We start from the raw sequence: 12,981 nt of genomic DNA on the forward strand, positions 1-12,981 counted from the left end.
ACAGAACAAAAATATTTTTCACAAAACACAAATAAATTTCACAAAACACAAAAAACATTTCACAGAACACAAAAACATTTCACAAAACATGAATAAATTTCACACAACAAAAATAAATTTCACAAAACAAAAATAAATTTCACAGAACAAAAATATTTTTCACAAAACACAAATAAATTTCACAAAACACAAAAACATTTCACAAAACACAAAAACATTTCACAAAACACAAAAACACTTCACAAAACAAAAATAAATTTCACAGAACACAAAAACATTTCACCGATCACAAAATACATTTCACAAAACCGGAAAGGGTAGGACCATGGTGCTTGTTTGTGATTGGCTAAACCCAAGTCTGTGGCATCAGTCATTTATCATTTCCTGTTTACACTTCTGCGTCTTCAGTAAGCTCATTCATTGAGGCAGAGGTCGTGTTAACTGAATATTCTCCGTCACTGACGGATGTTTTTGAAGGATGACAGAGAATTTTGAAGGCTGTCCGTCATTTTGACGGACTAGAATGATGAGGATGAGCCTGCATCTCAGCGCACACACGCAGACAGATGCATATACCTTTTCCATTTTGCACACATGGACTATCAAGGAGGTTATTTAATCTGTTAAAAATCTTGTAGCCAGTGGGCTCTCTCACTGACCTCGACATCGTAGATTAATGAAAGTGCGTCAGTCTCCCTGCTGACAGCACAGAGAGGCTGCTGCAGCCTGCAGGTGTTTCAGTACACAGGTCGGCATGCAGTGTGTTACGACCTTTGCACAATGAGCCTTCATGTTGTCCTAATCATGTCTACACACTGATGCCGAAATTGTTGTTTTATTTCACGTTTTTTTTCGTAACAGGTTCAATTTTATGCGAAATTTCGTATGTGTCCAAGGTGACCGATGATTCAAAACAGTTCCTGCTGTTTCCACCTCATTAAACCACACTTTAAACACCAAAGTTTGCTCTTTTATCATGTGGATTTTAACCATGGAAGTATAACAGATAGATGGGTGAATGATGATTCAGATCAGCGCCTGTTGCTTTATTTTCTCTTGCTCACTCACCCCCACCCTCTCTCTCTCTCTCTCTCTCTCTCTCTCTCTGAAACCTCACTTTAACTTAGTTTCCATGATATCAGTCATGGAAATTGACAGATAAAGGCTACTCACAGATCATAACAGAGACAGAATTAAAAACTTGTTCTCCATCTCTCCAGCTTGTCTCCACGCTGTGACGCATGAGTGTGTGCTGTATGAAGCTCTGTCAGGATGGATCCAGCGGGATTTTAAAGGAGTGAAGGACAACAAAAAAGTCCAGCGCAACCTCTGCATTGAGGTCTGCTGTCTGATGTTCAAATTGAAGCTTCCCATTTCCTCGTTTTAACTTTTTCTCCAGCAACACCTGCCGATGCTCTCTCACACCCATATTTTATGACAATTATGCCGATGCGCGTCATCAATGAGCATAATACACACGGATCACAGGTGGAGATAACGTCATATCTAATATCTAGTGAAAGTTGTTCAAAACATGGGTGTTTTATTTGATCTTTAATGCACTAATGATCATAAATATTGTCAAAAGAGCAGAAATATAAAAACAAAGCTCCAAAATAAAGCAGGGTGAAACGATGTGTCTGGAGAGCTGCAGGTGTGAGACAGGGCTGGTTTTAGTCATTTGGAGGCCCAGGGTAAAGACAAATATGAGGCCCCTCCCCCTTTTACTAAAGAATAAATAATGAGAGGAAAAAATTAGAAAGGATCTCTGTTATGTTAATAAAGTCACAGAACTCCAGTAAATGCCCCAGTGTGGGATATAAATACCCAAATAGCCAATCATCATTCATCATTTTCTTTGAAAAGCATCTCAGAGCTCAAATTCAGCACATTCTAATATCTTAAAAAATCTTTAGGCCAGGTGAACTTTCATTATGCTGGTGTTGGGCCAAAGACTGGTACCTCCAAAATGACCACTTTTCAGGGAATGAAAAATTTATAATTTATAAAATTATATAAATATGATTTATAAAAACAAATTCATATCATGAAAAATTGAGATACAAGGTTTTAGCCTGATGTCAATGATAGATAAAATAAATTTATGGTTATTATCAGGGATATATTGGTTCTTCTGACTCTACACACACATTTGTATCCCATTAACCTCATAATTATCCACGAATCCACTGTTTTATTTCATTTCAACTACAGAGTGGCTGATCTATTATTTACCTTACATTCCCATTTTGTATTGTGGCTCTTGCTAAAATTTTTTCTAGACAATGTGGCTCTTTGGTAGAATAAGGTTGAGTACCACTGGCTTAGGGCCTCACTTTGGCCATAGGCGGCTCTGCTTCTACTATAACTGAGTACTTGTATTGTATACCATGTAGTGTTAATTTTGGCAGCTATCTTTAACTTTAGTCTTAGTTTTAGTCTTTAAATGATATGTATTTTAGTTTTAGTCACATTTTAGTCATATCTCTCCTTTTTAATTTTAGTGTAGTTTTAGTCGATGAAAACTCAAAACATTTTAGTCTAGTTTTAGTCCAAGCATTTATCTCTTTGCCTAAATCTGGTACTAATTCATAATAGTGTGTCCTCTGCACCCTGCTAAACCTGGGGTCCCTGTGTTCTTCAGCTGAGGGACAAAAGAGATACAGATGAACTGCTTTTTGACAGATTTACCCACAGTGGAGAAATGTCACAGATTTTTAATGTCTGAAGAAAACTCTATTACATTTTAGTCTAGTTTTAGTCATCCTGACAAAAACTAAACTTAGTTTTTTTCAGTTTTAGTCATCACAGATCTATTTTTGTTAAGACTTAGTCTAGTTTTTGTTGTTGGAAATATAAATGTTACATGCAAACACAGTCCGTACCCTCTATATTAAAATGCTTCCAACATTTTAAGGCTACTGTGTGGAATTTTGGTTTGTAAAAATGTTAATGCTCCTATGAATTAAGTTGATAACTGCATAACTAACTTTCTTCACATGTAAAGTCATATTTTCTGACATTAAATCTCACTCTGCTTTGTTTAACAGTCAAATGTATCCATAATTGTAAATATCTGCTTTCCCAAAATAGCCTTTGACTTTGTCTATCCCCTCCCCCGCAGCAGGGGTATTAAGGCATTTAACATAATGACACATTCATACTTAGTTTTTATGCTGATGCTCTTGTCTGCCTTTGTAGGTCATATGAGGCATCAGTATTAATTTAGGCCTATTTTGTAAAAACTTACCAGGAGAGCATTAGTGCATCAAGATGAATAAAACAAAATAGAGTAATTCTGTAGCATTGTAGCATTTACTTTTAATGCTTTAAGTTAGCTTAGCTGAATTTATCTCTTTTCTTTACTGTACAAGATTAGGCAGTTTTCCTTTCATCATAATGAAGGTTCAAATGAAAATCTGCTCTGTGATGTCATCATCTAAAGCTACAGGATGTCCCATCCCCCGACTCGTCTGCCCTTAGTCTCTTTCTGTTCAGAGGCCGGTACACACCACAAATGAGGTTTCTGAGGCACCTCTGCCAGAGCTACTGCACTGCTAATTGTATGTCTCCAGATATTCTGCTCCACTTCCTTAATCCTTAAAGCTGTGTCAGGGTTTTTCTCCCTTGTGAACAACACTCACTGCGGCTGCTGGTGCACATCAGCGCTTCTGCAGGTGTTCACCTAAGTGGGAAGAGTTAGGTTGAATTGTTCCAGCTTAGTTTTAATAAGTTCATGTTCTCTCTAGACTTCATTGCTGCACTTACAGTGTCATCATTTATTGCACATAAATCAAATATTCATATCACAGTCCCCCTGTAGACTCTGAGGTATCAGTCTGGACCTCAGTAAAATAAAAAAAATGTGTTTATGTGCCCATATCGATACATCAAATTTTAATATGAATATGAGATATTTGCAAGGTGATGCAAAGACTGCATTCTATACTCAGTGTAATTTGAGTTTCCTTTGATGACTTAGCACCTACAGCATCAGGGTATGATGCTATGCAGTGCATGTGCAGGGTACTACAGTTTCTCACTGACAGACCTTCAGTGTTTATGTGACGACTGGGAAAAATTAGTTCATGCTTTGTCAGCTCAAAGAGCATTGACAACTTAAAAACACCAAAGTTGGGACAGTTCACTATGTTCACCTAAATGACTGTTATTCAGGGCCGGAAACTATCTAATTACATTTAGCAAATCAGATTTCTGTAATTTAGTAGTTTTTCAGGGTACTTTTACCTGAGTTCAGTACTCTAGTACTTTTCCACCTCTGTTAACTACACAGTAGTACATAGATAGAGAAAGATTCCACATCACATCCCAAAAACAGCAAAACAAGAGTGTTGATATCTCAGGGATAACATTTCAAAATGATTTCAACTCCCAAAGTGTAATTTTAGTTCCATTCTGAGTGAAATAGTCTTCAGTTTTGGAGATACTTGACAGTGTTGAGCCAACAGTGTGAGCTCAACTCTCTGAAGAGTCATTTCATCTAAGCTCCGCCCGCAGCAATGTGTTTCCTCCTGTGACTTTAGGTGTTTCTTAAGGATGCATTAGTCTGTATTCTTCATATGTATGCATTGCCTTGCTATGAGGTCAACTCTGCTTTGTTCTTGCCAGAGGAGATCCACTTTACCACAGATTTTTAAAGCTTACTGCAGCTCTTTCATATTGTAAAATATTTCAGACTTTCAAAAGTGTACTAACTATATGTGTGGGCTAACACAGACGCTTTCAAAGTGTTAAATTTAACTCTACATGAGTGTAAATAACACTTTCGATTTTGCTGTGTATTTCACTTTATTATAGAGGTGTGACTTTACCTGAACAACTTGGTCAAAATTCTATTCTCTTGTTGATATTACATTAAGTTAAGATCATATTTTACTTTACAACTCCCCATTTTATTTGAGTGGATTTATAGAACATAACATTTATGTTTACTTACCCCTCAGGCATCAGTAGGGACATTTTTGGGACATTTAGGGACATTTTTGTCCACACCATTTTGTCCTTAATGACTCGAAAGGGTAGTAAATTTTAAATCGGATGCCACACAAAAACTAATAATCCATCAAAGTCGATGTTTTGGCTTATCATGGACATGTCCGAGCTGGATTTAGAAATAATGCTCCAGTCATCCAACATAATTTTCATAAAAAACATTGGCTTTAAGTAATTAAACTTTAATTCACTAATTTATAATTCACTTCATTTAAAGGGTTAAAATCTTCAAAATGATTGAATGTTTGGTTGTTTTGAGCACAGCTGAAGTTGTTTAAGAGAGTTATGAAAAAAAAGAAGAAAAAAATATTAACCCGAAAGTTTTAATAGCAGTTTTTTTGGAAGTGGACATATTTGTCCTTAATGAATTTAAAGGGTAGTAAATTAAGGTTAAGTACAGTTAACGTTTTACCTGTATTTTGACTTGAGTACGACAGTCTTGTACTTTTTCCACCACTGCTTTTATTGTTGAAAATTGAAAGCTTTTTATATATATATTGGCAGAGATCAAGAAAAATAAAAGAACTGAAGTAAAAGTCTGAATAAAGTCAGAAGCAGCTAAACGTATCCTAAGACTTAAACAGACAGCCTGACTGTGTAAAAGTGTGTTGCAGTCTGTAATTTTTAAGGTCTTGTTTTCAGTGCTTTAAACCTGCCAACAGAACAAACAGACTCTTGAGCCTTTTTTAAGCAAAACTTCACTGTTTTTTGAAAGTTTTATGACTATTGTTGATCCTCCTCTACTCCGCCATTCCAGCTGAAACACTGCCAAGGAGTGTTTGTCAACAGAGCAAATAGTAATAGGAATTCCAGCCCTTTTTAGAGATCTGGACCATTTTTTCACCTTAACAAAAAGATCAATCTCTTGCACGCACCCAAACAGCTTATCAGTTGGTACCATTTTGGCTTCATTATATCTATCAAATTAAGTAATATTATGTATTATGAATGATATTTATCGTGGTATTTTACTCCAATCATGCTTAATATTTTAAATGAATAAAAATCTTATGTAAATGCTGTATTTTATGAAACTATTATCCTTTCTTGCAGGGCAGATGGACCCTGCTCACTGACTGGGCAGTATGACATCCCCAGTATAAAACACTGAAGTTAAACCAACAAGCACAAGTTCCCAGAGCTTGAGCATTAAGAGCATGGTGCACCTGTGGTAAAGCGGTATAGAGAAAAGATTATCCTAATAAAGAAAATGAAAAATGTTTGCTCACAGTGCTGTGTGACCAGGCTGGTGATCAGTGTGAGGAGGAGGTGTCAAACTTTTGTGGCTGTGTATGGTTCTTCTACACACTCCTGAGGTTCCTGTTTGTTAAATGAATAAACTGTTAAATTGCCAATATGACTTATTTCTTCAGACTTCAGAAATTAAATTTACCAAACAACACAAAACAAGAGTCAATGGTGGAATAGGCTGTTTGGCACTGGCAGAGAAGATCTGGCACATTTTCATGGGCACAACCCACATACTCAGCTCAGCTGCTCATCCCACAAATGCATGCTCCTCACAAATGTGGCACCATTTAAAATGGAAATTAAACAGGCTTTCCAACGGTATAAGATCTATTCCCAAGAAACATTATTATGACAAATAAATAACATACCGAAAACAAATTTCCTAACTTTTAAATTTGTTTGTGAGATCAAGGCTGTGGATCATTAGGAGTTGATAGTAAAAATGACAAGCTTGAGGCCTGCAGTTCACTTAAAAATGCACCAAACTTTCTTAGTTAGCAGCATGTGAGTGGGTATCAGTGGGATTAATTAATACTGATGAACACCTTACATTATATCCTCTGCCATCAGTGGGTGCCATGGGTGATCAGGCATGCTGTATGAACTAATTTGACTGGAGGAGGTGAAAAGGTTGTAAAGGTACAGCCAAGTTTTTAAGATTTTACCTTGCTCCCAGTCACCCACTGGCTGTCGTCTGACAACGATGAGGCCTCTGGAAGCAACAGCCAATTTTTCAGGTCATCCAAAAACCACCATTATGGCTGTAAATGACTTTCAGCTGAGTATCCCTTGTCTATGCCCAGCATTGTTTCCAGTCCCACAACCAATTAGAGGAGCAAGATTGGAGTAGGAGTTGAGAGGCAGGTTGCACTTACAAGCAGACATCTGTGTATGAAAAATACATGAAGCTAAATGGTTTTTCAATAACCACCCATGGGTTCATTTTTTGTACTAAAACAAATGTGTCCAACCTATTGTGCTCTACACATTAACTGTTTTCCTGATAACAACCAGTACCCTCTGAGACACCACACAACACCAAGAACAATGTTGATTCTGGTAATAGACTGTGCATTCAGGAACAGAATCTGTGAGTAGAGGTTCATCCTCTAGCTAAACTAAGCTAACTTGCTGGCTGAAGCAATATATTTAGTCATAGATTTGAAACAGACTTAGAGGGTTCAACTAAGGACATTCCTTCGGTATCAAGACATTGCAATGAGGGAAGTCATCTCAGTATTAGTTGAAAATGCCAAGCAGGAACTGAATTAATGACTCTCAGTGACATCGTACAGTAGCGCTGCTAGTATTGACATAGTGGCCACAAGGGGGTCTGTGTTTTGAATTAGATCAGTGTAAAGTCAATTCTTCCTGCACCAGCACCTTTTTGTATGCTGGGGGTAAATTGTGCAAGCTATAAAAAGCCTGAAGTCATCTTGATCCTGTGTGTGAGTGTACCTTTTACAAGAGGCATATGGCATATGGCGCCTTTCTCGACTTTTGGAAAAGGTTTCTTAAGGTGAGGCTACAGCACACCAGGATGTTCTGTCTCTGCCAGGATCACTATTCAGTATGTGAGGTACAAATGGGAAAATTAGATTTCATACAGTTTATGTGTGCATCTCTGTATGAGAGAGAGGGTATGTCTGTGTGTCTTCATGTCTAATAGTCTCCTCACACTTTTCTCAATCAGATTACTCTCCTTCAGTGTCTGCTGCTTTCTGTCTGTCGGTGCAGCAGCTCCTGTTGCACCGCCGCTCCATCCACAGCCTGCCCCTCCCATCGTGCCTGGGGGACTGTGCTACATGCATACACTCACAAACACAGACACACACACACCCTCCCCAACAAGTGTGATGAAGCATTGGTGCTCTGGCCACAAACAGGCAGGGAGCATGCTGTAGCTCAGATGGCACAGGGACCAAAAGTGGCTGATTCAGCTCCTGAAAGATAGATTGAAAAGAAAAGAGGGAAGAAGAAAGTGACAGCATCGCTTTGTGTTCTCTTGACAGTGAGTTTGTGTGTCTGTGTGTACTACAGACTGTCTTTGCCCCAGCAGACAGCAGCACACAGGTCATCAATGGAACTGTCAGATGATCCAAGGTCGAGGGGGCAAGAAGAGGCCGCCCAAGCACCGCCGTCTTGTGGGTCCCAAATGAGAAGTAGCAGCTTCAGCGCCTTCCAGCAGCAAGGCTACACTGCATCTATCTTCCTCCAACGCAAAGACAGACTAGAAAAGGTGAGTTTAATTACATTTCAAAATAATTCTATTCATGTTTTAACTGTAAATCTGCCTTTTTGAGGCAAATTCAGGTTAAAACTTGAAAATATTGCTAAAAAAATAGCTTGAAATTTTACATTAAATATCTTGAAGTAAGTGTTAATTTTGGCAGCTATTTAAAATGTTGTGTTTCAATTCAAGTTCTTTTTAGCTTTAGTCAATAAAAAGCTCTTACATTTTAGTCATAACTTTTAGTTCTAAGAATCATTTTATTTGAGCTAATTTAATCAGTGAAAGTCACAGTGTGTCATATTTAGCCATAAAGTGGAACAAACTTGGTAAAAAATGAAACAATATTCATATGTAGAACTAAATTAGTGTTTAATCAACTAAATATATGAATCTTAGTGTTTATTCATGTAGGACATGGTAGTCATATGCCCAGCTGTGATTGGCTGACAGCCAGCTGATCCCAATTATCACCCCCTAGTTCCCACAGCCAATAAGTTCTTTCTCTCAACACAGTGGTGTATTTAAATATGACATACATCTCACTAATCCCTGCTTGTGTTAATGCTGATACACCATGGTGCTGCCGCTTCTGGGAAAGATTTACCTCCTCCATCCCAGCCTCATCCTTTTTAGCAGAAAGCTTGTTGCAGCCTCATCAAATTCATGCTACTGTAGATGAATTGCTTTTGAACTAATTTTATTGTATGAAATATGCATTGTCATAATTTCATCTTTCCATATTAGGGTTTCTAGCCATGCGAGAGTCAAAGCATGCTGCTAACCAACAGAGTATCTTTTGAGCAGAGCCTTCTCTGCCAATTAAACCTACATATCTATTTTGCAATAACATGGTTACATATGTAATGAGAGTGTTCCTAAATTAAATATAACTGTTTTTTTTCTCATCTTAGAATAAGCTTTTTATTCTGACATCAAGAGGGTCCCTTCACAGACTCAGCCATATTTGCCTTTTGCATTTTGTACATTTCTACAGTACCACAAAGGGCAGCAAATAACATTTTAGCGATTTTTTTGACAGAAATGTAACCACTAGAATGGGCACCCCTATCTAGTATCTGACTGTTAGATGTCACCCCAATTTTACACATTGCACCTTTAGATTTTAAAATTAATATAATGTAAAACTTGAATATCAATAAAGAATCAATACTTTAATTAGTTTAGAATAAACTGATAAACATGCTGACTTACCTCATACACACAGTGAAGAAATATCGTGAATTTTGAATGTCTGACAGTCCAGCACTAACATTTTAGTCTCATTTTAGTCTCACTCACAAAAACTAAACTTACTTTTTGTCAGAGTTGCTACAACTAAAGATCTATTTTCAGCTTACCTTAGTCTAGTCTTCCTCGTGTTAAAAAAGGAAGTCAACAAGCATTTTTAGTGATAGCTTTAATTGACGACATTAATGGTGCTTGAGGAATATCCAGATGTCACTCCATTATGAAAAGATAAATTTAGATAAAAAGATTATTTACAAGCAACAATGTCAGGTATGCAATATGTCTTCGGTTAGCCCAGGAGACACATAAGCTGATTATAAACTAGACACCCATTCATTCTGCATGCCAGTGGTGCCTCAGTCTCAGGGCAGGAGGTTTGCTTAAGAGGAGTGCAATTGAGCTCTGTTGCCTCCAATGAGAATTGATTACCACTTACTGGGATGCAGCCACACACTTGGTACACACATGTGGGAAAGAGTACACTAGACTTGCAGTCCTGGGCCCTTGCATGCAAATTAGTGTAGTTTTTACACATGCATTTCCAGCATATTTTATCGTCCTGAGCTGCCTGTTCCAAACAATGGGAGATTTACCCTGATGATCAGAATGGTAAGGGGCCAGACACAGCACAAGAAATGAAAAGGACACATAATGACAACTTTCACCTTTATCTTGCTTCCATGTGTATTGGACATTTTCAGGGTATCAAAGAAATTGCAAAGAGGGACATACTGGTTAACAGAAAACATACTAAAGCAATTTCATTACATGCACAGAGATTACACCTGTCATCTGCTAGTCATAGGACATAAAAGTCATGACGGCATCCCACTCACTCAAGGTGGGTTTCCTGAATTTTTTTTTTTTTTTTTCTTTTTTTTCTTGCTGTTCTGGTGCAAGCTCACCCTGGAGTGACCAATCGCACTACTCTGTTTGGCTGTCAGATAGGTAAGCCTGGTTTTGGTGGATGTTGGGAGGACTGCATTGTGCCAACTGTGAAATTTAGTGGAGGATGAATAATGTGCGGGGGTTTGGGTTTTATCTCTAGTGAAGGGCAATCTTAATTATTCAGCACACTTTGGACACTGCTATGCTTCCAACTTGTGGCAAAAGTTTGGGGAAGGCCTGTTTCTATTCCAACATGACTGCACCTTTGGGATAAACTGGAACTGAGATTGTGAGCAAAGCCTTCTCGTCTGACATCAGTGCCTGACTTCATAAATCTTCACTGAAAGAATGGGTTCAAATTTCCACAGAAACACTCCATAATCTTGTGGAAAGCCTTTCAAGAAGAATCGAGGGAGAGATAGCTGTAGAATGGGGGCCAACTCCATATAGAAGTACATGTATTTGAATACAGTGTCATTACATTTACTGTTGTTGTAATGTCAGGCCACTGAATACTTTTGTCCATATTGTGTATTTCACATTCACTGGGCTACAGCCCATAGTCGTTGTCTTGGAAGGGCAAAACCTTTTGACAGGTTGTTCACCGTCAGAGGAGCCAGATGGTAAATTTAACTCTTGCCGAAGCTGGTCAGTGGAGAGCAAAAACATATTTCCAACAAAGAAAAGTTTCCTTTGCTTTCTGAAATGGTTGTCCAAGCTAATCTTTTCATGACTCACCATAAATGCCCATAGCTACTTGGAATCTGGCCAATGCGGCGGCTTTGCAAGGTTAGCTCATGCTGCAGTTTTGGGGATTGTAGACACACCGCAGAGTTAATTTCTAAATGTTCTGGGTATCTGAGTCTATTCTTATGTGTTTCAGCGTTTTTATGGTTACATACTTTATACCCAGTAGTGGTGCTATAGTGCCACTGTGGATCTTCTAGTTAACAGGTTCTGCGCATGCGTTGCTCACACACGACAATCTTTCCTCCTCAATCACTCCACAGGTAATAAAAGAATGTCTTTTCATTTTTAATCTGGTTATTCTCATTTAGGCTACATGTAATTAAACTTTGTTCTTATGTTTTAACATGGGCTAAAGTTGTATGTTTTGCAAGCTTTATTTTGTAGCTCTTGGTCAAGACATGCTTCATAGTGTTGAGTTTTGTTTTATGAACTTAACTGAGAAAAGCTCAAAAAGCAGAACAAACAGAGTTAAAAACAGCTTCTTTCCCTGGGCTATCAGAACTGTCAGTGCTTGCACACGACTCTTCCTTATAACTTCAGTGCAATATCCCTTTTAGTATTTAATGTTTTAATCTGTTATTTATTACTATATGGTGCTGAGTGAATGTTCTGTATATGTCTGTCTCTTTTTAAAGCAGCACTGCTGTATCAGACATGGCATTTTAATTTGGTTGTACTGGCAATACAATGACAATAAAGGTATTCTATTCTGTTCTATTCAAGTCTGCTAACGTCAAACAAACATGTCAGTAGTGGCCTAGCTTGTTGATAGAGAGTGAGTAAAGTTGAATGTGAATTTATTTAATCAGTTTCATATTCAGTGTAAACTACTAACTTGTTGCAGTAAGCGCCATGTTGTGACTGCAGGTGTACGGTGTACTGCAGTGTTTCCCAAACTTTATTTTTTCTGGCGACCTACTTTTCAAAAGGTACAACTTTGTTCTTTGTACATCATTGCTTATCAAGTTTCTCTTCTGTGCCATCTTCAGTTCGTTGGTTAAGATGATGGCCAGTGATACCTTGGATAATGTTTATTCTGGACCTTATCTGGTCCTGACCTGGTGCTTTCCATTTATTGAGCCCTAGAAGAGGCCACTTTACCCTTTCTTTGCATGCCTTTAAGCCTTCAGTGACTGGTCTGGAACGATGCATGTCTTTATTATTGGCCAAGCATCCACAGCTTTTGATTATTGCTCTTTTGTTATGAAGTTGCTTAAGGGGCCTTGTTTTGAGTTTTATTATAGTGGAGAGGATGTGTGTGATAGGGTGGAGCTCCCTGTTGTGGCTATGATATGTAATGCAGATGTAAACGCTCCATTAAATATCATAGTAAAGAATTAATGTGAACTCGTTTGGTGATCCAAAAAAAGTCTACCATGACCCATCTGGGGGTCCCAACCATATGTTTTTTATATGTGTTTGATTATGTAAGGATGTTGCCTGTTGTACAGTGATCCCTGCTAGGGTTCTTTTGCTCGTGTTCCTGATGGGTTGTTGTTATCTTGTTATGAGGCATACTGTATACTGTATTTTTTTTTTTAAGATTTATTTTTGGGCCTTTTCGGGCCCTTTTTAATTAGAGAGAGGAGGACAGTGGA

This window comes from Cheilinus undulatus, linkage group 4 (assembly GCF_018320785.1).
Source record: "Cheilinus undulatus linkage group 4, ASM1832078v1, whole genome shotgun sequence".
NCBI classification, from domain to species: Eukaryota; Metazoa; Chordata; class Actinopteri; order Labriformes; family Labridae; genus Cheilinus; species Cheilinus undulatus.